Source organism: Saccostrea echinata, unplaced genomic scaffold, assembly GCF_033153115.1.
Source record: "Saccostrea echinata isolate AGI-Se365-2 ecotype Australia unplaced genomic scaffold, CSIRO_AGI_Sech_v1 ptg000025l, whole genome shotgun sequence".
NCBI lineage: Eukaryota > Metazoa > Mollusca > Bivalvia > Ostreida > Ostreidae > Saccostrea > Saccostrea echinata.
This window is the reverse complement of record NW_026889774.1, coordinates 393604-418408: the sequence shown is the minus strand read 5'-3', so window position 1 is coordinate 418408 and position 24805 is coordinate 393604. Positions and strand designations below refer to the sequence as shown.

General features: G+C 34.2%; 1 pseudogene; it reads left to right on the top strand.

Annotated features, from left to right (window-relative positions):
• The first annotated feature begins 8915 nt into the window (after positions 1-8915).
• Positions 8916-10643, top strand: LOC133192459 (uncharacterized; annotated as a pseudogene).
• The last annotated feature ends 14162 nt before the right edge of the window (positions 10644-24805 follow it).

Below are 24805 nucleotides of genomic sequence, written 5' to 3'. Positions count from 1 at the left end.
ATTTAGATTCTTATTAAAGTTAAAATTTTCTCGAACTGTTGAGTTTATATTATTTCAACAATAGTAAATGTTATTAAACTTTTTCTAAGTAAAATGAGATTTGGTGCCGTTAGCGAACCAAGGAACCAAATCGAAGGGAAAAATCAAACATACTCAACAGATATTAAACTTTACTTCTATCATCTAATGTGTTTCTTGTTATTCAATCAATGTAATGATGGCTTAATACCGATTGATGTAATTTTGCACAGGCCCGGGTTTCATAATTAAGCCCACAGGGGGTATGATAACCTGTACGCAACAGTCAGTTGAGAGTCGTTAGGGGTAATTTTTAAACATAATTAGGATTTGTTTCTGAATTTTCAAGATCTCTTCATCTACTAACAGGGACTTAAAGAGTCTTTTGTACAGAAGTAATGATTTGTTTTTTTTATATAAAGAAGGATTTTAAAAGGTATATATATATATTTTTTTTCTAAAAGTGCCCGGAAATGCTGAGAATTCAAAGAATTCCATAAAGCGTCACAGAACAACAGATTTGCCGTAAATGTTTTCGATGCCTCGGCCAATAACAGGAAAGTTGACACGCTCCCCTCCTCACCTATCCTCTTCGCGCCCGCTGGCACTTGAGGCCCCAATACACTGTCTCCACCTGCCTCTGTCTTTGGCTGGTGCCCTCTCTGTTGATACGCTACTTGTACAATATAAAACTATCCCTGTGTATTAAACTTTGTAGCAAATCATGATTAATACTTATAACCTTCTTGTTTTGTAATTACATGGATTTCGAAAATTTATCAATACTTTCCCACAGTAGTCAAGATGGGCAGGCCTAATTATGTTTATAGGTTTCTTTTTTTTTAGCTCTTAGACTAGTGGTTTGAAACCAGGATAGTTTAAGTTGTTGCGTCCTTCTGTCTGTCTTCAAACATTTTTTAAATGCAACTCCTCTTCAGTTTTGGTCCGATTCTAATTATCCTTGGTGCAAGTTTACAGTATTCTGTATCTCGGTTTTTGATTCTGATAATACATGTAGATGTTGCTATTGTTGTTAAAAATAGAATTTATACTATGTAACGCAAATACATGTCCCCAAAATCAAACTTTGATGGAGCAATCTTTAATTTTGTTCTAAACCAGGAATAGTTGCAGACTTCAAAGCAATAAATATATCACTATGATATCATAGGACAAGAAAAAAATGTCGAAAATTCAACATTCAAATAAAGAAGTAAGTACGTTAGGCACCAAAATCGGCCCTGTCCCCAAATCTGATGAAATTCGTTTTGAAACGTGTCTAGGGTAGCCCCTTTCTAATTCATTTCAATTTTTGTAATCATCTCAAACCATTTCTCCCGTAGAACTCTTGAAATATATAGCGTTTTCTTCAGAAAATAAACTATGACGTTATGATGTCAACTTGACGTTCTCAGATTTCAACATGTTAATTTCGATACAGCGCAAAAAATGTACGGATATTGAACTGAAAAGATAAATTATCTCTTACTCTTCTGTGTTGCCTCTCTGACCTATTCTAAAAACTTTACGCCTTCAAATTTCACTGAATTTAGAATCAAGATATAACTTTCCGTAAGTGGAAATATTGTTGGCATTAATCTTGCTAATTTTCTGAGAAAAAGATTTCATTAAGAAAGTCAATGGAACATAATTTATAGCATTAATTCATATTCCCCTATCCCCACTTTCTCACTCACAGTATGATTGAAAGGGTTGTTATGAATCAAAAATTAATCTTTTAGTTAGTTATGTGTATCCTTTACATAAAAAACACAAGACGCACGTGTATGTACTGTGCACAGAATCGTGCGTATATATATTTATTGAAGACAACTTTATTCCCTTGGTTTTTTTTCAGTTATCAAGTATGATTTTTTTAAATAAATAAATTAAGCTAAGACAATGTTCAGTGCAATCTTTCCTGTTTATTTTTACACATGTCTACATAAAGCTTTTTTAAACATCAATTTTTTTAAGAAAAAAAGGAACATAAGAATGTTTAAATCCTTTGAAAGTGGATGTATATAAAGAAGCATTCAAAATATCTCCGATGTTTCTTGATAAACAGTTGGCAATGAAAAGTCCTCTCTTTCTTTTAAGTCGCGCGACATTCATGAATCCGCAATGTAAATTTGATGTCCCCTCCGTTTATCAACCACTTAATCACATAAATTGTTTCAACGAATCAACGAACCCCTCACCCAAAACAGATTTTTCCCCCCAACGTTTTGTGCCTAAAGAAGATGGGTGAACATGACGAGCGAAAAGCCTATAGTGTGACAAACATGAAGGTGAAAAATTAAATTTTAATTACATCAAAATTTTCCTTGATATTTCTTCTAACATTAATATATACTTAAATGTAAAATCTCTACAATTTGCAAAAATCTCACAAAGATTGAAATTATTTGCTTATGAAATATACACACACTAAAGAGGACAAAAAGAGTCATTTTCTCACACTATAACACTATTTTTCGATATGAGTGGGTCTTCGCTCCATTTTTTGAAAGTTATTCCTCAAAATTTGCACGAAAATATGCATTTTTGGGTTTCCAAAAATATGGAGCAAAGACCAACTATACCTTAAAACCAGAAGTCTCTGATGAGACTGTAGCTCTACTGGTCTGAACGTATAACAAAGTACACTTGGATTTGAAACTTTGCAATATGCAACAATAAATAGAATTATATATCTTACTGTAGTCTACTTCTGTGTCAAGTTATATTGAAATCAAACGAAAACTGTAGGAGGAGTAGTGTTTTGAAAGTATTTCACAGAAATTTCTATTTTTAGTAACCATGACAACACCTTCACTGAAATCAAAAACCGAAATACATATTATGTATCATAGTGTATTCTAATTGTGTGCCAAATTAGATTGAAATCAGACCAAAACTGTAGAAGGAGTAACGTTTTAAAGGAATTTCACAGAAATTTCTATTTTTAGTAACCATGGCAACACTGTTCATCGAAATCAAAAACCGATGCATTAAATTATGTATCTTAGTAGAGTCTCCTTGTATGCCAAATTATATTAAAATCAGACTAAAACTGTAGCAGGAGTAGCGTTTTAAAGTAATTTCACAGAAATTTCTATTCTTAGTAACCATGGCAACACCGTTCATCGAAATTAAAAACTGATGCACTTAAAAATATATCTTAGTGTAGTCTACTTGTGTGCCAAGTTATATCAAACCAAAACTGTAGGAGGAGTAGCGTTTAGAAAAAGTGTTTACAGACAGACAGACGGACGGACGACGGACACATTAGCTCTTCTGGTCTCTGACCAGTAGAGCTAAAGATACTTTTATGAAATAACATTCGCATCTTTTCGAGAAATACTTGAAGTCCATTGAGTCATGAATCATATCACAAACATGATTTAAATGCCACTGTTCATCAGGACTTGTGTAGTCTAGTGGTTAGCGTGCTAGTCTCGAAAGAAAATGATAATCAGGATTTTTATTGCAAGGGTTCGAACCCCACGAATACCACATTATTTTTTTAATAAAAGAATAAATTCTGCCGAGAAAATTTTCCTCAGACAATTTTGTTTATCATAATTTCATCAATTTCAAAAATGAGAAGTATACTCTAAATACTAAATTCACAAATTGAAATGATTTTTATATATCTGAAGCTACAAGCTTTCTGCACACTATGTTCACCCATCTCCTTCCCTTTTAAACCTTTATGTTGCTTTCTCATCCAATGGTCTTTCACATATGGATCCCTGACAGATAAAAAATGACAACCAGCTTTGTATATACACATGTGACAATTTTAATTACGTACAATGAAGTGTACCAATTGAAAAACAGGGCTTTATTCTTGAATGCATTCTGGAATATGAACAGCATCTCTTATACAATATAAACTGATGCATATAAAAGCTTATAGGCGAATATTCACAACAAATATAGAGCGTGAAATTAAACATCAGAATTATAGAGTATCCTTTTGAAACTACAGCACTTTTTTTATTGTTATAACAATAAAGCACTTTTTTAATCGAACCGTAAAAGTTTGTGTCGTATATAAGTTTTTTTTAGACGGTGGCTATTTATAGCCACAGGCCATTGCTGCCAACTCTGGGTTATGAATAAAGAACAGTGTAAAAATTTTTTGCAGAGACAAGGAAAGTGGGGTTGTTTTGATGTTCAAAAAATGTACAAGGTTAACAAATACTCTAAATTTATTTCAATGACAATAATTATTTTTACTCTCAAGTTATTTCAATGATAATTATTTTGTTGATGAGCGCAAGGTTTAATCCTTGATATTTGCCGTTATAATATTTCTCGCCTCATGAATATTCATTTAATTACGCCTACTTACAGCTAATTCGTACACAAACCGATTCGTATAGAAGGAGTCAATTTGTATGAAACCACAGAAGTTAATTCGTACACGAAGTTTACGGTTTTGTGAACATGAAACAAATGCGAACATCAATTCATACACACGGCCTTTTTTACGTTGTGTAAATGTAAAATTTCAATAATATTTACTAAAAGTAAAAAAAAAAAACTTGGGGAAAATATATTTATGGATAATGGTTTCACATTTTAACACCTTACCAATAATTAGTGTTAAACCAACACACTGTCGGCAGTTTCTTTGATATGCAACAAACGCTAATTACGAGATTTCTTAATTTGGTATTCCCTAATTACGAGATACTCCTTTCTTGGAAAGCGTCGATCCCCAAATTTCTCCATTTCCAAAAATTCAATAAAAATGGTTCGAGGGCTGCGTATTCCTTATTACAGAACTGCATGATTTTTGAAATGTTTTACTTGAAGCAGAATTTATTCAAAAACCTCTACATGAGACGAAGAAAACACTTGCTGTGACCTTCAAGTCGACATTTCGTTATATCGACGACGTATTATCAATTAAATAGTTACTTTTTTTCATATGTCGACTCGATATATCCCAGTGAGCTTGAAATAAAAGATACCACAGATTCTGATACGTCTGTTTCATGTTTAGATATTTTATTAGAAAAGACGTTAAGGGTAACTTAAGAACAAAGCTTTATGATAAATGTGATGACTTCAACTTTTCAATCGTCAACTTTCCTTACTTAAGTAGCAATATACCCTTCTCACCTGCATATGGGGTTAATGTCTCTCGGTTGATTCGACACGCAAGAGCATGCTCTACGTATGAAGAATTTTTAAAACGAGGCAAAACTATTGACAAACAAGTTGATAAAACAAGGATATAAACAGTCTCGTTTGAGGTCGTCGTTTCGCAAGTTTTAAGGTCTATACAATAACCTTGTCAGCACATACAACCTATCATTAAGTCAAATGCTGAATGATGTTTTTCATAATAATTGTTAAGTCATTACTTAAACACTGAATTGTCTACGGATTTTCCCATTTTTTCCGATCATGACAAGGAGCACACAGCGGGTGTGACCGGTCGGCTCACTCCTCCATGGCTCTAAATTTTGAGGTCCGTGTTTGCTCTGCTCCAAATTTGTATCGTTTCATTGGACTTTCGAGATTGAATACTGTTCGATATCTTCATATTTCATTGAAACATTTTGTGGATTTTTTATACAATAATACTTTTACAGCTAATTGAAATTTTACGGTGTCTTTTGATTATTTGAATTTCTAGTATCTGATGGCGATACTATGTTAGAAAAAGATATATTTTCGAAATGGAAAAAAAAATCACGACCTCTTAATAAAAGTTTACATAAAAGAGGTGTTGAAGGCAGATACGATGCCATAAAGTTAGCAAAGTTCATTATGGTTCTTTCTTTTAAAAAAGCCATTGTCTAATTATCTCGGACACGAAAACTTCTGAACGGATGCTAATTTATCAAAGCTATAATTACAAGACTGTGACGGACATAAGCTACCCATATGTTTTATTTGTATTTGAAAATTTTATTGTTCCTCGATCAGTGTAAGAGGAGTTACATGTACAATACATGTACATGAAATATTAGGATTTTTTTGCAAATTCTTTCGGTCAGTCTTCTCCTGCATGTGTTTCCAAAACTTCGTATTGCACAATGACTAGCGAAACATATTATCAAGACTTGAGTAAGAAAGAGTAAGAAGGAAAAGCAACAACATTATGATTTACAAATTGAGTCAGATACAACAATTTCTACGAGCGGCAATGACTCTATGAACTGTCTGATACAAAGGAATCGGATCTGGGCCATCAACTCGATCCACACCATCCCTTACAGTAAACCTGCGTGATTTAAGACAATCGAAAAAAGGATCAGGGCTTCAGAAAACGAAAAAAGAACACTAGGCAGAGCTAGAAATTCAATAAAGAGAATTGAGGACGAAATCAGAAAGCTCAAAACAAAAAGTAAACAAATTGCGAGATTTAAAACAAAAGTAAACAAAGAATCTAGAGTGCAAAATAACACCATGGAAGGAAATCGACAGAATTAATTAAGAACACCGAGAAGGAAAGGAAAGATAAGAGAGTCAGAAGTCTCTGTCGAAACTGTAGCTCTACTGGATTGTACTTATAACAAAGGAATAGAAAAGTAGCACTTGGACTTGAAACTTTGCAGCAGCAATAAATAAATAATAATCCTTGTTTTCCTCTCTTTTTGTGGCAAGATGAATTGCAATCAGACTAAAACTGTAGAAAGAGTAGCCTTTTAAAAGAATTTTAGAGAAATTCCGATTTTAGTTACCATGGCAACATCATTCATCAAAATCGAAAAACAACAAAGACAATTATGTATATCAGTGTCTACTTGAATGCTACGTTATATTAAAATCAGACCAAACTGTAGGTGAAGTAATGTTTTTAAAGTATATCAAAGATAATTCCAATTTTTTTGTAACCATGGCAACACTTCATCAAAATCAATAAATGGATATACAGAATTATGTATCTCAGTGTAATCTATTTGTGTACCAAAACTGTAGGAAGAGTAGCGTTTTCAAAGTATTTCACAGAAATTTCTATTATCAATAACCATGGCATCACCGTTCATCCAAATCAAAAACCGATACACGGAATTATGTATCTAAGTGTAGTCTACTTGTGTGCCAAGTTATATTGAAATCAGATCAAAACTATAGGAGGAGTAGCATTTTGAAAGTATTTCACAGGAATTTCTATATTTAGTAACCATGGCAACACCGTTCATCCAAATCAAAAACCGACATATAAATTATGTATCTTAGTAAAGTCTATTTGTGTGCCAAGGTATATTGAAATCAGATCAAAACTGTAGGAGGAGTTGCATTTTGAAAGTATTTCACAGAAATTTCTATTTTCAGTAACCATGGCAACACCGTGCATCGAAATTTAAAATCGAAGCACTAAATTATGTATCTTAGTAAAGTCTTCTTGTATGCCAAATTATATTAAAAGCACACTAAAACTGTAGCAGGAGTATCGTTTTAAAGTTATTTCACAGAAATTTACATTTTTAGTAACCATGGCAACACCGTTCATCGAAAATTTTCACCCTCGAAAAACCATTGTATCGGCTGCGCCTCGGTTGACATTGATTTTCTTGGGGTGAAGATTTTCAATGTTACACTCAACTACATGCAATATTTATATATTATCACATATATCAGGCATAAATATTTTATTTGCTATAAAGCTTGAATTCATTACTGATTCAAAGAAATTTTAATTGCAAGCCAGTGCAGTTTCTGACTATAGTGCAATTTTTTTCAGCAAGAAAAGAAAATCACACTTTAGCATGTTTAGTGACATATTATTAGTAAGTTTTCAACTTTTTTTTATGAAAACAATGCATAAAAAATCACTTTTCCAAATGTGTTTCCCAAGGGAGACTATACATTAATAAAAAAAGTGTTTAACCGATTTTGATTAGAAATGGCTTGAAGAATAAAGTCCTAAAATTTAAATAAATTGTAGAATTACATGTTATACCATGTCAAGAAATACAATTCTGTGAAAAAATTGATTTTAACAAACTGTATGACAATCTCGCATGAAAAAAGAATTTCCAAAGTTAAGGAAGCTCTTAACACTAACATAAAATGTTTTTTTGGACTTCGAAAAAGTTATGCCACATAAAGGTATACATATTGAGTTTATCTAGTTCATTTTTAACATAGGTACCTACCATATTTCCCCAGGAATAATATTCAAAGACAATGAAGTCTTCCTGAACAGAAATTACTGCTGTTTACTTACACTGGAGAAATACATGCAAATAGTTTATTCAATTACTTTATCTTGATCCAATAGAATGTTTAGAATGCATTTATCAAGTACACATTATATCTTTGACTGTAGATTCCAATTTAGACTATCTTGCATCTAAGGGCAGATCACTGTAACTGCATAAAAATACCATGGAATTAGTACTTTTCAGTGAGCAGTGTTTAGAGCTTCCTTAAATAATAACTGGTATATCATATTCAATCAAATGATGTTTTATGAATTACAAGCAGCATTTATACGACTGTGAGTCATGTTCCTGTACATACATGTTTATGTGAAGAAGGTTGACCCTCAGCTTACAAAAACTTTTATCAATATCAAGGAAAAAAACCCACTTAAACCATTGATATATATTAACATAGGTACCTGCTTTAACCATTTATAGCTAATTATTTGTAAAGAGATTGTCTGACATATACTATAATAAGGAGATCAAAGCTTTTTTAAAGCAATAGTTGTAAATAAGGTTCATAAAATTATGTATATTTTGTCTTCCAGTATGCCTAGAAAGCGTCGAAATTCTGTGATGCAGAAGAAAAAGTACCACTACAAGAAGGCCCGAGAAGAACAATCCCATGTACAGGTGGAACACAATTATGGCCAAAGTGATGTTCCTCAAACTGAAGAAGATGGATCCCCCTGCTCAGAATGTGAATCTGATAGTATAGACCCAAGCACACAAGAAATGGACATAGAGAATTTGGATTTGAATGCAGGCATCTTTGTTGGAGAAAGTGTTGAAGTTGAGACAGAGGAGGTGACAGATCAATTCGAAATTTTATGACACCGGTTAGCTGGAAACGTGCCTTCACCATATATTATGGACTTCTATGAAAAGGAACATAGTATTAACATTCTCCAGCTCTACAGAAAAGAACACAACACAGCTGTGAAGTCATCACTTGTGATTGGACAAGACTGCCATGTTCAGCTGTATGTTCATCGCACATTAATTCCTGAAACACATGATTTTTGGAGTGAACTTTCAACACAAGTCCACAATGGAAATGAGTGTTCAAGATTCTGGAAAAGCTTTTACAGTATGGAGTGTGCATTGGAAATCCTGATCCAGAATTCCAGGAATTGACACCAGTTGGATGTAGAATCTCAAACGCCTCATCACCAGAAACTTTAGCCTACCGTGAAGGTGACTTTTGTGCTGTCCAAGAGAATTTGTCATATTCATCTACCATCAGATCTTCCCAATGTGCCATGCTTGTTCTTGAAGCTAGATGTCCTCAATGTTCAAGCTATCGTAGACAGTTAAAGGCAAGAAAAATCCGTCAGGAAGAAGAAAAAGAGAAGACATTATCTTTGAGCAGCACGTATAAACATAGGGATATGAACAGGGATATGCTTTTAAAGAAATTGGAACAACAAAAGGAACAAATCAAGTCCATGCAGCACACAATTGATAAAATGAGAAGAGACTGCGATAAAGAGATCATAAGAAATGGCATTCCTATGAATTCCGTCCAAGAGAATTGATGGCCACATGTGAGGAAGAAATGGTACAAGCCTATCCTGATTGCAACTCTTTCCAACGCCTCTTTTGGGAACAACAAAAAAAAGCCATTAGACATGGGAAAAATGGTATGCGTTGGCATCCGACAGTTATAAGATGGTGTCTTTACCTCAGACAGAAGTCGGCAAAAGCTTATGATGCTCTTCGAGACTCGGGCTTTATCACACTACCAAGTTCAAGGACACTCTTTGATTATACCCATTATCTTACCAGTGCCTTTGGTTTCCACCCAGATGTGGTAAAGTTATTGCGCGAAGAGTGTGAGAAAAGAGAAATGTTTCAGGAAGAATGGAAGAGCTACACTGGTATTTTGTTCGACGAAATACGGATAAAAGAGGATCTGGTATATGATAAACACTCAGGAGAAATCATAGGCTATGTAAAGCTTCGTGACATAGGAGACCAACTCTGTGCATTGGAGAGAAATGTTAGTGGTGATGCCGGAAACTCGAGTGTAGCCAAATGTATTCTTGTTCTGATGGTGCGCAGAATAACAAGCGACCTGAAGTTCCCATTTGCAGCTTTTGCTACAACAGGTATAACAGCAGACTTCTTGTATCCAATAATTTGGAAGGCTGTGGAACTTTTGGAGACTGAGGTAAAAGTTAAAGTCCTCTTTCTCACCTGTGATGGAGCATCAGCTAATAGATTTTTTAACTTACATCGAGTTAATGAGGATGGGATTGTCCATTTCACTCCAAATCCACATGACCTGTCAAGAAAAATCTTCTTTATATCAGATGTACCACATCTGGTTAAAACAACTAGAAATTGTTTCAGCAACTCAAATTCCCACTCAAATACAAGAAAATTATGGAAAGATGGAAAAGACATAACGTGGCTACATGTGTTGAGACTTTCTGAGGAACATTGCTAGAATAATTTGTATTCCACCTGCCCAAAGCTCACAAGATTACATCTTGACTTGACAGCTTTTAGCCGAATGAAAGTCAGTCTAGCAGCCCACGTGCTTAGTGATACTGTGGTGAATTCATTGGAATATCATTATGATGATACTGTAAGTGAGACGGTTAGATTCATCAGGACTATGAACAAATTCTTTGACTGTTTAAATGTGAGGAATCCATTTGAAGGCAGGAATAAACGTATTGCGAACTTAGACCCATACAGATTTACAGATGATGTAAGATTGGGATGGCTGAAAGAAAATTTCCTTGGTTACCTCCAAGAGTGGAAAATTTCTGTTAACAACAGAAGGAACCTATTCGACTCCCAGAAAGCGTCAATGCAGCTAAGCCATCAAATCCTAAATGGACTCAAAATTTCTACCCTTTCAATCACTGAATGTGTGGAGTTCATGTTGGAGCAAGGAGCATCTTATATTTTAACACACTGCTTCAACCAGGATCCCCTTGAACAACACTTTGGCCACTACAGACACAAAGTAGGACATAACAATAACCGAACTGTGTTTGAAGTCAAGAACATTTTGACACAAATTAGAACTGTAGGTGCTTTTGCTTTGGGACCAAAAAGAGGAAACATTCAGAGGGATGAAAATGCGAATGATGTCGACATAAACAATAATAAGTTGCCAAGGAGGAAGCCTTTGAGAATGTGAGTAGACCAAAGTGTGGCTGTTGCTTAAACGAAAAAAACTTTTTCTGTATACTATACAGTTAAAATTTTACCATTATTTATATTTAATTTATTTATATGACTTGTTTTTGTTTTTATCATACAGTTGTTGATTGTAATAAATTATCTGATTTGTAGTTTGTTTTATTTCTACAATGAAATATAAGTTTCTTTGCCACATTTTACAAAAGAGCTTATAACTAAGACCAATAACTTTAGGTGATTGTAAAATTTTAACAGAATCCATTTGATATTGCCTGCATTATTATAAATATATCTTTTAAACTCTTTACATAGATTAAACCAAATATTAAATTAATGTGAAAGAAAGTTATTTGTAGAATTACAATTTCGTCTTAGTCACAAGTTCTTTTGTATTACATGGCCCTTGGATGAAACTGTGTAGCCATGCTACCAAAGCTGTAGAATCTCATGGAATGTCACTGTGACATTCCCCTGAATTTTGCATTGACAAGATGATATAATTACTAGCAACCTGGTTGATCATATGGGCTCTTGAAAAAAAGTATTACTGTATTTTGACATCTTAAAATAGATCATGTCTCAGCAATGCGTAGTAATATTCCACTATTTGTGATTTTAATATTCCAATACAAATTGAAATCTCGTCCCCCCCCCCCCCCCCTTTCGGATCTGAAAATGACACCTCAAATTTTTCACAAATTTATTAAAAGAACAACAGTAACATTGATTGTGTCAAATACATAGAACTGTTGAAAGCACATTCATTAAATAACATTAAGTACATGACAAAAATGAACGCAAGTCAAGATAAAAAGTTCAGCAGAAGGCATTCATAATTTCCTAGTTGGTCAGTTACTGGTCTTTGGTTTAAGTGCCTGTCGAAGACTGTCACTTGGTTTCACAGATTTTGCATTCAGCTTCTTGCGGAGAAGTCTGGTCACAGCATACCCCTTTACTGTGGTGAAAACACATATAATGTCTTCCAAAATTGGTAATAAGTCAGTCTCTGGAAAATCAACGAACAACTGTGTCATGTAATGTTTTACCATGAACGAATCCATCATCTGCTCTTTTACAACACAACTGTTCAAAGAAATAGACTGCAAGTTGTTGAAATCCACTATTGTCCAGATGGTGTTCTCCAGTTCCCTCACAAGCAGGTAAAGCGCATCTGTTGGTCTCAGCAAGCCACCAAGACTACTTTTAGTAAGCCACTTGTCGAATTCGGCAATGAAACTTAAGTTATTTTTTTCACATGTCAACTTCTCTAGGATATCCAATCGCTCGCAACGGTCTTCCTTCTTCTTTCTAAAGCTTTTCTTCTTTAAACTTTTCACAATGAAACCACAAATATAAAACAGAATTTGCTGGTCATTGTTGGAGAGTTCATTTGACTGTCGATCGGACACTGTTCTATTTTGTTTGAGCATAGTACTCACAATCTCACAGGGCAGGTCTAAAATGTATGTTTGAAGGAAATTCACAATATCCTCTCTTTTCTCGGTAAAGTCTCTTTAGATGAATTGATTCACACAGTCGTGCTGTAAGATACTTGACAATCTAAGGGCATGAAGTTTGTAGAACATCTCTCTTGAAAGGTTGTGACATAAATTCAGGCTGAAAATGTCTTTCAAATGGTTCTTGAAAAAAGAATCCAAGAATTCCTGTGTGGTACAGAACATCGCAAGACGGCAACGCCGTTCATCGAAATCAAAAACCGATGCAATAAATTATGTATCTTATTGCAGTCTACTTGTGTGCCAAGTTATATTGAAATCAGACCAACATACATAATTAAGTGCATCGTTTTTTGATGAATGGTGTTGCCATGGTTACTAAAAATAGAAATTTCTGTGAAATTCCTTTAAAACTCTACTCCTCCTACAGTTATCATTTGATTTCAAAATAACTTGGCACACAAGTAGACTACACTATGATCCATTATTTAGTGCATCGGTTTATGATTTTGATGAACGGTGTTGTCATGGTTACTAAAAATAGAAATTTCTGTGAGATTCCTTTAAAACGCTACTTCTCCTATAGTTTTGGTCCGATTTCAAAAATACTTATCACACAAGTAGACTACACTGAGATACATAATTCTGTTTATCAGCTTAGATTTTGGTGAAGTATCGTAACAAAAAAATGCATAAAAATAAGAGAATAAAATAATTGTGTGTATTGTGCTGATAGAGATAACGGATGCTAACTCTATAAATAAAAATAATGAGAGATGCTGACCACGAGGGTTTGAACTTTTATCCTGTACGGTTCCAAGAAAATGATTCATTGGAATGCGGTTGTTTACTTGTTTATCAAAAGATATATTTGGTTAGAAGGAAGGAGCAACCAATAGTTTTAAAGTGACCAGAGGTCAGTTGTTGGTATAAATTAGCTACACCAATTAAAATTTAAAGATTATGCAAAAGATAGAAATGATTTTTAAAGTGCATTAGGGAATTAAAAAGTGTTGGAGGACAGAATAATGATAATTGAAATTCAAATTAAAATTTAAAGTAATTATTGCAAATTTCGAAGGAGTTACAAATATGGAGATGTAAAACTACAAGGATACACCTGGTATAAAATGAGCGGACGGGCGGACGTAGTTCAGTCAGAAACTGGATTGTGCCTGTCTCTGCTTACATTTTGTACAGGTGAGATCATTTTGTAGACTTGCGCGTTTTTTTAAAAATTAGTAACATTTTCAGATGGCTAATTTTATTTACAGGTTAAAATATTTAAATTATAAGTAGTAATGTTTATTATAATGTTTAGTATCTTGTGTAAAATTATTTCTTGTAATCATTAATAAAAAATGGATTGTTTAATTTAATAAAAGTCGGAAACTGAAAATATATAAATAGTGCAGGGTAACAGTTGAAATTGACACCCCAAGGAAAACCATTGTCAACCGACGCGTCAGCGGAGGTTGACAAAGATTTTCCGAGGGGTGTCAATTTCAACTGTTACCCTCAAAAACGTGCACTATTTATTTTATTATACTGAATGTCTTATTGATTTCGGATGTCATTAGAAAAAATTCGGAGATGGTCGTTAAGTTCACTCTTAGAAAGCTCTCAAACTCCCCGCTTCTATTTTTCTCAATAAGAAAGCTTCGGAAAAGATTTACCAACCTCTTTTTTGTTTGTTTGCTACTCAAAAAGTCCTTTATCATCTAAAGTTTGCACTCGCTAGGATGTGCTGTTTTCAAGTAAGCTACATCGGACGCAAGCTTTTATTGACGTCGTTTATTCGACTTCTTTCAAACGCACAACTGACGTTCTGAGAATTCTACGGTGAACCGTGCGCGCATTATTTGAACGCATGTGACATTTTCGTTATGTTACCCGTTGCCAGGTGTGTTGCTAACGCTGAGGATAACATTACGGATTGTTATATGCGTCTAAACCAATCAGATTTTAGTATTTAACATGAAAGTATAATAAAAAAAATTATCATATATATTATTTGCATTCGAATGATGTCACAAGTATGTACCACGCTATTTCATGTTTTTTTTTTTTATATAACCTAAATGATATGACGAGGTTAAAATGTCACCTACCTATATGGTGTGAGGTTCGAACACAAAGTGGTTAATAAATATATTATACGGTTTCGATTTTATTTTTGTTAACTTTATTTTGTCTCATCGAATTTATTGTTTTAGGTAGGGTTAAGCATTGATGCTTTGCACATGTGCTTGTTTGGGTCACAACTTTTTATGTGTACAGGTTTATGTCATTATTTTTATGTACGATAAGGAACAGCTACCTTTTATATTGGGTTAAATAAACAGAGAGTACCATCAGGGACAGTTATACTATCAATTAATAATTTATTTTTTTTTGGTTCTCAAAGGTGGAAGACAAGATCGCAAAATTAACAATATTTATGGTAACGTTAACTCTGGGTTAAGCGAATAGTCTTAACCTGCAGTGCGAGTTTTATGGTCAGCGTTTTTGTCATACCAGTTGTTCAAATCGAAATATCTGGATTTTATTTTTGTCTCACTACAGTTTGCTATTCTAAAGAGCCTTGCCGCCTCTACCCAGGTAAAAAGCCTAGGCAAAGTGTACACATTTCTTTTTTCATTTTTTTTTTTTGTGTGTGATTAATATATTGTAATTTTTTTTCTGACGGTGTATTTTATAATTGTATATCTCTGTGTTTGTATTTTACTCCATATGTATATATATATATATATATATATATATATATATATATATATATATATATATATTCTCGTATATTCTTTGTTTAAGCCATCTGAAAAAAAAGTAATAAAACTAGAGCCGAGCTCGTTGCAGAGCAACGAATAGGTCTTCCGTTGGAGCAGTGACCTTGAGTCAAGGTCATGCCATATTCTAAGATGATAAATAATCTTTTAAGGGACAATCAACTTGCAATGCTTCGCCAGTAGAAAGACAATAAAATAATGTACACTTTCTATTTTGTGACCTAGAACTTGTCCAGATGACCTTGCGTCAAGCCATGACACACTCTGGTTAAGACGCAAACCTATCTGTGTTACCGACTTGACAAGTTAACACATGTTCTTTCAGACCACACATCCAGTAAAAGCATCTTGTTCTTAGTGACGTTGAACTTGAGTCAAGGCCATGACACAGTCTGTATGATACCAACAATACCCATTCTGAGTGTTTCCAACTTGACAAATTTACACATGTTTTTTTCATTTCGTTTCCATATAGTTGTAATTTATTACTTTTAACTCGCTGGTTTCAAATTTTATTGTATATATGTTTTATGTCCAATTTCGATATTGAAAAACGTCGGCATCTTTGAGTACATGTACAAGGTGCATTACGTTACCCTATCACATCATGTTCTATAAAGCAGACCATACATGTATATATAGTCAGCGTTATAAAAAAAAAGGTTAAAAAAACCCATTTTATTCATCAAAAATCTCTGCTTAATTATCTTTGCTGATTTCTTACAGAACTAGAGTGTTCCCAGGAACGCATGTGTCGCCTGCTTTTAGCTTCATTAAAGATGTAACTAAGTCTAAAAGTTATCAGCTATTTATTTGCTAAGGCATTTAATATAGTTCATGCCAAAAAAACAAAACAAAACAAAACAATCCAGGGATAGTAAGACTGCGATAGAATCTAACAATCAAATAGAAATGCAAATCCTTAACCCCTGAAAGCTAAAATGGATATTAATGAAATTTGATTGATTGATTGATTGTATGTTGTTTTACGTCCCATTCGAGAATTTTTCACTCATATAGAGACGTCACCATATACCGGTGAAGGGCTTCAAATTTTGACCTTTACTCGGCACTCAGGGCCATTGAGCAGTGAGGGATCTTTATCGTGCCAACGCCTGCCGTGACACGGGGCCTCGGTTTTTAAGGTCTCATCCGAAGGACCCGCAACTTTCACTTCAAAGTGCCGAGCGCATGGCGAAGGAACAGTTGCTACCTATTTTTAATCGACTTAGGTCTGTCGCGGCCGAGATTCGAACTCACGACCTCCCGATCACGGAGCGAGCGCTCTACCGACTGAGCTACCGTGAACGGTAAATAATGAAATTTGAATAAATTTATTATAAATAATTATATATAAATTATTTAAGTACGTGATTTCAACAATCCTTCGAAAGAGGCTTCAGTCTTTCATATCAGCAATTGTCAGTCTACACCATCCATTTTGGAATACCGATCCCGTTGTATTTTCATAGTACTTAAATTTCAGTTTTTGTGGTTTCTTTATTTCATACAGTGTCAAAATACATTGTCATGAGATCATAAACATGTATAATAACTGTTAATTATTAAACCCTGCCTCTGTAATTTCAAAAGACATAAGTTAAATTTAACCCTCCGCAGTATATTTTACAAAATAGGTCAAAGGTCAAGGTCAAGTGAACTGTAACGCTGGTATTTTTCAAAATATTTTATGACAAACAGTGCACATTCTAAATAGCATAGACTTACCTCATAAATATCAAAAAGAAGTTGTATATCGGCATTATTGGTTATTTTGAAAAGTAGGTCAAAGGTCAAGTTCAAGGATATCTAGGTCGGAAGCCATGGAAAAATACAAAAGCCATAGTGTCAAGCTATATGTGCAAATTATCAAACCCATACCTCTTACATTTCTCGAGATATAAGGTGTGACAGACGGACGGACAGCAAGACAGACGCCAGGTAAATTGATCGCTAAGTGCTGCTCTGCTCTGCAGGCGACACAAAAATGTTTGTTTGATTGTCTGTTTGTTGTTTAACGTCCCTTGAGCTGCCAGCATTTGCCAGTGGAGGGCTGCAAATTCAGACCTATACTCGACACCCAAGGCCATTGAGCAGTGGGGGATTTTCTTCATGCCGGCACCTACTGCTAAACGGAACCTCGGTTTATACGGCCTCATCCGAAGGACCATACTCCACGTTCTGTAGTGAAATTGTTTGTTTGTTTGTGTGTTAACGTCCCCGTCGAGATTTTTCACTCATATGGAAAAACCACCACTTGCCGGTGGAGGGCTGTAAATTCGACACTCAAGGCCATTGAGCAGTGAGGGATTTTTTTCATCCCAGCACCTACTGCTACACGGGACCTCGGTTTATACGGTCTCATCCGAAGGACCACGTCTCGTAGTGGAATAGTTTGTTTGTTTGTGTGTTGTTTAACGTCCCTCTCGAGATTTTTCACTCATATGGAAACGCCACCACTTGCCGGTGGAGGGCTGCAAATTCAGACCTATACTCGACACTCAAGGCCATTGAGCAGTGAGGGATCTCTTTCGTCCCAGAATCTACTGCTACACGGGACCTCGGTTTATACGGTCTCATGCAAATGACCGGTCTCCACATCCCGCAGAGGGAGTCAAACCCACGACGTAAAGATTAACTCCTTACTCCGCGACTCTAGAGCAAACACTCAAACCACTGCGCCACGCGGGCGACGTGGTGGTATTCGAAACCACAACTACGAATCGTAGGGGTAGAAACATTTTGATAAATGTATCATCATTATGAAAATCATGTTCTGACTTAGCCTGTAGAACGCAATTTCATTTTTTTCTGGGACGGGGCACAAACAATAAAATTTTTTTGATATCTAAGCAAAAAAAAAAAAAATAAAATAAAATAAAATAAAAACATAATTGCAGGGGGGGGGGGGGGGGTGGGCACGACCATATAGCTTTAAGCTATATAGTGACTAAGAAGGAATAACTTGTCATCTGTCAAAGTCTTTTACCTAAACTCTTCACTTTTAATTGTCAATGACAGATTCTTGCTACAAAGTGAAAAGCATACATTTATATGTAGTACAGCTATCCATCTCATATGCATAATCTATTTAATGAATCGTTTTATCCTAAAGGGAAAGTGAAATCTCAATCAAAATTTGTCACAAATACTGGACTCTCTGATTAATTATAATATATATACATGTAAGAACGGATCGTCAATTAGGACTGCAGGTTTGATAAATTCACAGCATGCATCTTCAGCCTTAATTAAAACGTTGTTTCGAAATATTACACTGTGTCTATAAAAGCGTAAAATTAGTATTGACCTAAAGAATATTTTACACCACAGGGGAAATGCTTCCGTGGCACCAGAAGTTTACAATTTTGATTGACAGGTGTAGCGCCGTGCATGGATTTCATGTAACAAATGAAGGGATCTAAAGAAAAAAGTTATTGTGATTGACATTGTAATTAAAACAGAGACAATTAACAGTAGTTTGGCTGTGCTGGCCTTTCTGACATTTGAAGTAAAGTTTAAGAATAACTTATCATTGAAATGAAGTTGTAAAAGTGTATTATCAATTATTTTCATTTTCATCATTGGATGTGCTAATAAGTTTGTTATATTCAAGTCCATGTATATGTACTCCTTGTACATTTATTTTTTTGAACCGCGCGTGCAAGTGTAATTAAATTATAAAATTAAGTTAACATACTTCTTAAATGCATGGCATTTACGTTACACAGTTCTGGACATTAGAAATAATTAAGCTTATAGTGTTGGCGATATTTTATCGTATGCTAAAAATATGTATTACATAAAACATGTATTTTAAAAAATTCAGCACAATATAGCCTTTCAGATACTTATACATACAAAATCAGATTACATATAATATGAAATATTTTATTGAATATTAGGATCTCTTCTCTGTAAACAGGTGTGTCTTGAAGAGGACATTGAAGGCGAAAAGGGGCTCGAATAGCCGCCAGTTTTTTTTTTCTTCGGAAAGCTGTACAGTTATCTTGGACGACATATCGCGTACAAGTACAGTGTACAAAACAGCAGTGAAAATAAAAATAATGAACTCAAAGTTTAATTCTCTTCTCTCAATTATTTTGTGAAACATAATTACCAACAAAGATATAAGTTTTAACCAGAGTGTATACAAAGCGACTTTTCAAGCGGTACATGAAAGCGTTTGACGCGTGACCAGGTACTTGTAATTGCTTTCAATACATGCAAACTCAGACTACAGTATCAGGTAGCGCAGGTTGCTGGCCTGTCAATCAAATCAGCAGCTATTGTTTTATTTTTGTATGATTGTCGGGCGGTATGTTATCGATCTTAAACTAGGTAGATTTTGTGGGCGTTAATGGAAAATTGGGTGTTTAATAAAAAGCACATGTACTTGTCATATGCGGGAGTTACAAAACTATAGTCGACAGAGTTTTTCACATAGCATGTTAAAAGTTGGTGTAATCATAAAGATAGTCATTTTAAAAAGAAAATAATGTAAAAGTGTTTAGCAATGCATCTTATTGTTTCCAAAATATATCTCTTTTGAATTCTTTGTCTACAAACCTTGTGTGTCAAGTTAGAATTATCGGCAGAATTAACCACACGCAATGAATCTCCGAAATGAAACACATAATAACACATGATTGAGAAATAAATCGTTTATTAAATACATGTATGCAGTTTAAAGATTAGGATTCATGAAATCGGGGACCTTTATACGTCCTTAATAAAATGTTTTGGATTTAAATTAAATCAAATTAAGATAAGAATAAATGATCTAATTGAATGATCCGGTATGATTTAAAAAATAATTTTCCGTAAATCATTGTGTCAGCAAAATGAATATAGAACGACAATGTTTTGTATATGAGCACTAATAGCTGCTTCCTCGGCTACATAATTAGGTCACATAATTGAAAACAAACACAAAACCCGGGTATATGTGAAACGCAGTTAAATGCAGTTAAAGACTGATTTATTTTTTGCTAACTTTTTTTTAAAATTTAATATAGTGTATGTTTCAACATTAAACGACGAAAAGATGTTTTGTTTACGAACGCAGGTCGCTGGTTCACACGCAATGGATCTCTTGTAATTTCGGCCACAATAATTTAATAAGTATATCACCAACATGACCAACATAGATAAGATGAAATAATTTGAAAGATCCGATTTGACTAAAAAAAAAACAATTATCCGTACATAGTTGAGTTTGCAAAATAGATTTAGAACGGCAATGCCTGTTTAGTGTATGGCCACTGATCACTGGATCTAGGTCACGCGTGATCGGGGGATGGCCGGTTACGTAATTATAAACAAAAACAAACCCCGAGACGTATTGAAAATGTGTGACTCAATAATTTGGAGTGAAACCACAGAACACGTAAAAACCTATTTTAAAGTAGTATTAGTATTTATTTTGGATAGGTTTATCATTTATAGCAAGTTTATTTCAGTTATGCGCATAAAGATTTCACCTTCACTTGTCTAATGAAACTAGTTACCTGTATATGGGTCAAGCTTCTAGCTCATTTATTAAAAAAGACTCGAACAAAATAACAAGTTCACGAGATCAATAATATGTTAAAGAACAACTTTTTTAGCGACAGCTATTTCGAAATATTTACCGTTTTTGAGTTATAAAACGAAAACTTTCAAGGACCCTAGATCCCTAATTTAAGGGACCAGCCCCTTTTTGGAGGTGCCAAATGAAAGACCTTAAAATTGTGCACAACTTTTATTCAACATGTCTCAACAAAATATTTTTAGTTTAAAAGATACATAGGAAAATATGTGTAAATTTTCGCGCTTTTAGGCGTTCTAATTTTTGACCCCTATCTAGCGCCATTTTGAACACAGAAATCAAAAAACAAAAATAGATGTGCACAACTTCAATGCTTCTATTATTTAAATTCGGTAGAATTTCTACTCCAGCTTTTGTAGTCTCGGAGCCTTTATCCGGAAATAAAGAGTCCTAAATTTTCATTTAAAGGGAGATAACTCAAAAGCGGAAGTGGATTTTTGACATGTTTGACAGCATTCTGATAGAGTTTTGTAACGTCTATAAACCCTGCAAATTTGAGCAAAATCCGTTGAGAAATGAGCGAGATATGAGGCCTCAAAGTTGGCGTCTAGAAAGGAGAAGAAAAAAAAAGAATAATAATCTTAACCATCAGAATCAGTAGAAGGTCTTCCGTTGTGACGGAAGACCTTAATGAAATTTTATGAGGTACCTATTACAAAATACATGATCAGGCAATCCGAATGTGTTGCCCAGTATTTTTCTTTAACAAATTCCAAATTTTTCATACTCCATTGCCTATTCAAATAACAAATGACGAAATTATTCAACGTTTGTTTCATTTGTTTCGGAATATAACTTTAAATAAATTCAAATTTATTCGACATTTTTTTTTCGAGGCATGGAGACTGGATACATTTATTGGAAATTAGTCATTTTTTTCGGATTTCTTCTGTTTTGATTATTTACTTTGTTTACTTGATATTTATACTTCGGAACATACTCCCGGGACGTCGTTTGATCTCTTGTGATCATGTATTTTCAGTTGTTTGGATGTTCAAAGATATCTGCAACATATTTATTTAAAGCGTCAGATGTATGTAGAATGCCGCCGTTCAAAGTATTTCGATTAATTTATAACGGAAACACTGACGCATATTCGAAGTCGAAATTAAAAAAAATGTGTGAGAGAACAGCTGCGTACATTTACTATGATTTGGATCCTCCTTCATATTTGCTAGGTGTTGAAATTAATTTCACATATAAATGTGCATATTGTGCAACAATTTGTCCGCGATCCAACATCATTTATAGGGTTGCATGTTGTGGCATGCGAGTTCATGCTGATTGTAGGAACGAAATAAAAAGTGGGATGTTTTGTATTTATTGTGGGAAAGAATTTCATTATAGGGATCTTCGAAAATATTCTAATCAAAATCATGGGTATGATCCTTTTCCGGACGAAGTTTTATGTAAAGATAGATTTTTAAATAGACATCCACTTTCTTGTAAATTTAATGGAAACATTACAGACAACTTTCATTTTCAGTGTTCGGCTTTATTTAAACTTCTCAGCGAGAATAATTAATCAATATCTTATTTTTTTTTTTTTGAAAGCAAATCTTGTGGACAAGATTTTTTATTAGTAGGGGGAATTTATCGTAACAAAAAAATGCATAAAAATAAGAGAATAAAATAATTGTGTGTATTGTGCTGAGAGAGATAACGGATATGCTAACTCTATAAATAAAAATAATGAGAGATGCTGACCACGAGGGTTTGAACTTTTAACCTGTACGGTTCCAAGAAAATGATTCATTGGAATGCGGTTGTTTACTTGTTTATCAAAAGATGTATTTGGTTAGGAGGAAGGAAGAACCAATAGTTTTAAAGTGACCAGAGGTCAGTTGTTGGTATAAATTAGCTACACCAATTAAAATTTAAAGATTATGCAAAAGATAGAAATGATTTTTTGAAGTGCATTAGGAAATTAAAGAGTGTTGGAGGACAGAATAATGATAATTGAAATTCAAATTAAAATTTAAAAGTAATTATAATTGCAAATTTCGAAGGAGTTATAAATATGGAGATGTAAAACTACAAGGGTACACCTGGTATAAAATGAGTGGACGTAGTTCAGTCAGAAACTGGATTGTGTCTGTCTCTGCTTACATTTTATACATGTTGGGTAACAGAGCCACTCCTTAACACCTGTGAGCCGCTCTGGAGAGGAAAGGGTCTCAGATCTTGAAGGAATTTGGAATTGTAATATTCCACAGTCATTTCGTAAAAATAAAAAGTTGACTTGGGTCACTCCGACCAAGCTCAAGGATTATGAGAGTTATTCCACTTGGTGCGTCCTCTCTCTGGCGTAGCCAGAGATCCCGGGTTATATGAACAAAATGCATGATCGGCCCAATGTCATTCGGGACTCTTCCTCCTCAAACTTCAATGGTTGAGGTATAGGGAAACAAAACAATTAAGCTGGAGTCCGGAATGAGGTTGACCCGGTTATGATGGAAGTGTTGCCATGGTTACTAAAAATACAAATTTCTGTGAAACACATTCAAAATGCTGCTTCTTCTACAGTTTTGCTTTAATTTCAATGTAACTTGGCATGCAAATAGACTACACTGAGCTACGTTATTGTCTTTATCAGTTGTTTTTTTTTTTTGATATTAATGAATGATGTTGCCTTCGTTACTAAAATCAATATTTCTGTTAAAATCTTTTAAAAGGTTACTCTTCCTACAGGTTTAATCTGATTGCAATAAATCTTGCCACAAAAAGAGACTAAACCAAAGATTATTACTCTATTTATTGCTGTTGCAAAGTTTCCAGTCCAAGTGCTACTTTTCTTTTCCTTTGTTATAAGTACAAACCAGTAGAGCTACAGTCTCGTCAGAGACTTCTGGTTGTTTTTAATTTGTGATGCTGGTAGGTCAATGCTGATTTTAACTAGGTCAGTGCTAGCTATGCTAGTTCTATCCCCTGCTTGCTGATACTGATCCTGGGAATGCTGTTTTTTTTAAATGATGCTGATTTTTGTAACAAAATTAGTTCCCTGTACTGTATGGTGTACATACAGAGTACATGCAAACTGCAATATTGTCAGTAATTTCAAAAAGTTTTACTTTCTATCACAATTGTTTTAAAACATATTCTATTTAAATTAAATGTTCTTGTTGGTTGAAAGAAAATGTCGTATTATGCATATCAAAGTTCGAGTACAGTAAACACCAGACGACGCAGTCTTCTACTAATGGTATAAAAATGCAATTAATATGGACGTCAATGCCTAAATGTTTGATTGGAATTTTCGTGATAACTCTACAAGAGACTTATATCAGAGGTTTTAATTCTCTATTAAATACTACCTGTAGATAATGCAATTTTAAATCTAGTGATACATTTGAAGTGGTCTCAGTTCAAAGTCTACAGAAATAACAATTCATGTATCGTGAATTACATGTTAGATCTCAAAAATGCCTACTGAAAAGGAATACTGCTATGCGATACATTTACCCTAGGAAACCCCGATAATATTATGATTTCAAACGTGTCCTATGGAAGTCGAATACATGTATATGTAAATATAAATACATTAAATAACTGAAATTGGCTTGACGTATTCATTCTTTTGTAAAAATCAATGATACTCTCATGCATCTTATCGTACAAAACTAAATGACTACCCGC